Source organism: Salvelinus sp. IW2-2015, unplaced genomic scaffold (genome assembly GCF_002910315.2).
Source record: "Salvelinus sp. IW2-2015 unplaced genomic scaffold, ASM291031v2 Un_scaffold4243, whole genome shotgun sequence".
In the NCBI taxonomy this organism is placed as follows: Eukaryota; Metazoa; Chordata; class Actinopteri; order Salmoniformes; family Salmonidae; genus Salvelinus; species Salvelinus sp. IW2-2015.
In genome coordinates, this window is record NW_019945514.1 from 56,567 (window position 1) to 59,738 (window position 3,172).

At 44.2% G+C, this 3,172-nt stretch overlaps 1 long non-coding RNA gene across 1 annotated transcript in view; it reads left to right on the forward strand.

The window, feature by feature from the left end:
• The first annotated feature begins 488 nt into the window (after positions 1 to 488).
• The window catches only part of LOC112077061 (uncharacterized), a 9,884-nt gene continuing 7,200 nt past the window's right edge, over positions 489 to 3,172 (forward strand). Inside the window, exons 1-2 of the long non-coding RNA XR_002895314.2 lie at positions 489 to 662; positions 2,567 to 2,722. This is a non-coding gene — a long non-coding RNA (uncharacterized lncRNA). The remainder of the gene's footprint in view (positions 663 to 2,566; positions 2,723 to 3,172) is intronic.

The window sequence follows — 3,172 nt, forward strand, 5'->3', positions numbered from 1 at the left end:
TGGTGTGGAGCTCTAAGGTACACTTTGCTATGTAGATATGTACAAAGTCTAGACTGTATTTTGTATATGTGTTCATACACCATTCAGTGGTGTTTATTGTGTGTTGCTCCCCTCTTCCATTAGAGATGTTTTGCATGTTTAGTCTCCCTCCTTTTGTATTGTGTTCGTTGTGATTATTCCAACGTGATATTACTGTGTTTTGTGATTCCTTGTCATGCCGAGAGATCTTTTTTTGTTACGTGGTTGTTATTTTGTGTGTTTCTTCTGTTTTCTTTTTTGTTCTCCTTTATTTCGCTGTCCTTTCCTTTCTCTTCTTCTCTGTTCCTTTGGATGCCCGCCGTCCGTCCATCTCTTTCTCCTCTCTTTCGCTGTCTTCTTCACCTTCCATCCACCTGACCCTACTCATCTCCCCCCACTCCACCCTCAAAGATGTAGCCCTCCCACCCCTCCTCCCCCCTCACTGACTCCTGACCACTACTGACCATGTAACGCCAGGCTCCAGAGGTGTGGCTAACCCCACTGGCCCACCCCCCCGCCCCCCGTGACGTTGTGGCCTCGCTGGTCTCCACCCGCTTCATCAAGCTCACCTGGCGCCCTCCAGCTGAGCCCAATGGAGAAGACCTCACCTACTCTGTCTACTTCAATCAGGAGGGTACCAACAGGTAGGGACCCTACACAGTAACAGTATTACATCCACTGCTCAGTGTATTATAAGCAGGTAGGCCTCCTATTCAGTAGCAGTACATCATACACCCTACTGAGGGCCCTTAATAGCAATTCCCTTACTGAGGGCCCTATAGCAATACACCCTACTGAGGGCCCCTATAGCATACACCCTACTGAGGGCCCCTATAGCATACACCCTACTGAGGGCCCTATGGCATACACCTCTCTGAGGGCCCTCAGGGCATACACCCTGCTGAGGGCCCCTATGGCATACACCCTGCTGAGGGCCCCTATGGCATACACCCTGCTGAGGGCCCCTGTAGGCATACACACATACCCAGTGTACAGGTAGACTCTTGCTATGTAAATGTTGTGTAGTCTGTAAATGCAACACAGTCCACTCAGTAGAAATCAAGTGATGTAGTATTGCTTGCCTTCTATTGATAGTGTGTACATTAACTGACCTGTTGATAGGGTGTACACTAACTGGGCTGTTGATAGTAGAGGTCGACCGATTATGATTTTTCAACGCCCGATACCGATATTGGAGGACAAAAAAGCCGATACAATTAATCGGCCGATTTTAAAATAAATATATATATCATACACACACACACATTTTGTAATAATGACAATTGCAACAATACTGAATGAACAATGAATACTTTTATTTAACTTAATATAATACATAAATAAAATCAATTTAGTCTCAAATAACATGAGAACATATGTTAAAACGAACCACCAGCTTTCATGGGTCTTCAATATTCCCAGTTAGTTTTAGGTTGTAGTGCAGAAAGCAGAGCTTGTCTGCATGGCCCCTGTCAGTCTGCTCCTCCGCGAAACACAGACCTTATTTGAAGTAGATCAAGACATTCTCTATGGAAGACATGAACGGTAAAATAACGAAGGAACCCCATTTCAAGTTCAGCCGCAAGTTATTACAGGAATATACGCGTGAATATTTCTCTCTAAACCATATACCTTTGACTAATCCGGAAACTATCACCTCGAAAACGAAACGTTTATTCCGTTCCGTATTTTATCTAACGGGGGCATCCATGAGTCTAAATATTCTTGTTACATTGCACAACCTTTAATGTTAGTCATAATTACGTAAAATTCTGGCAAATTAGTTCGCAAAGAGCCAGGTGGCCCAAACTATTGCATATACCCTGACTCTGCGTGCAATGAACGAAGAGAAATGACACAATTTCACCTGGTTATATTGACTGCTAACCTGGTTCTTTTAGCTAAATATGCAGGTTTAAAAATATATACTTGTGTATTGATTTTAGAAAAGGCATTGATGTTCATGGTTAAGTACACATTGGAGCAATGACAGTCATTGATTGATTGTTTTTTATAAGATAAGTTTAATGCTAGCTAGCAACTTACCTTAGCTTACTGCATTTGCGTAACAGGCAGGCTTTCGTGGAGTGCATGTAATCAGGTGTTAGAGCATTGGACTAGTTAACTGTAAGGTTGCAAGATTGGATCCCCCGAGCTGACAAGGTTAAAAATCTGTCGTTCTGCCCCTGAACGAGGCAGAACGTTCCTAGGCCGTCATTGAAAATAAGAATGTGTTCTTAACTGACTTGCCTAGTTAAACAAAGATTAAATAAAGGTGTAAAAAAATAAATAAAAAATATTATTTAAAAATCGGCAAATCGGCGCCCAAAAATACGATTCGATTGTTATGAAAACTTGAAATCGGCCCTAATTAATCGGCCATTCCGATTAATCGGTCGACCTCTAGTTGATAGTGCTGTGATGGTGTGGTGCTTGTGTGATATGGAAACTGTTGTGTGTGGCATCTGATGTTGCACTAACTGGGCTGTTGATGGTGTGTGTGCATCTGTGTGATCACTAACTGGGCTGTTGTGTGTCTGTGTCTCAGGGAGCGTATCCTGAATACAGTCGGCCAGGTGAGAATGCAGGTGACCATTCGAAACCTAATGCCCGACTCCAAGTACAAGTTCCGGGTGTTGGCACAACAACAAGAACGGCCTGGGAGAGAGCTCTGCCGTCCTCAAGGTGGCCACCCAGGGTGAAGGTAAACACAACATACTGTATACTCTACAACAAACATAAACACTTACACAGGGATACACATGAACCCAGACCACCCCACTGTCGCTCAGAGGACTACAGTCCTCTACTCTCCAGGCCGTAGAAGACGTCCTCTGTAGTGTTGTTCATTTCCTTCCATTTCCTTACCTGTGTGTGAGAAGGGTGTGTGTTTAAACATGGCCTCCCATACTGTGGCTGAGGCAGAAGGGTGTGTGTGTGTATGTGGGGTATGGTAGGCATGCTGAATTAAAATGCATCCTCCTTCCCTCCAGTTCTCCAATCCGTAAACCTCCTCCGTCAAAACGGACACTGTATCCATTCAGGTATACTATACTGACACTGTATCCATTCACGTGTATACCAGGCCTTATTGGGATGTGTGACTGGAGCGCGTTTTCCCCTCACAGCTCTACAGTACACATGCTTCAAGGGC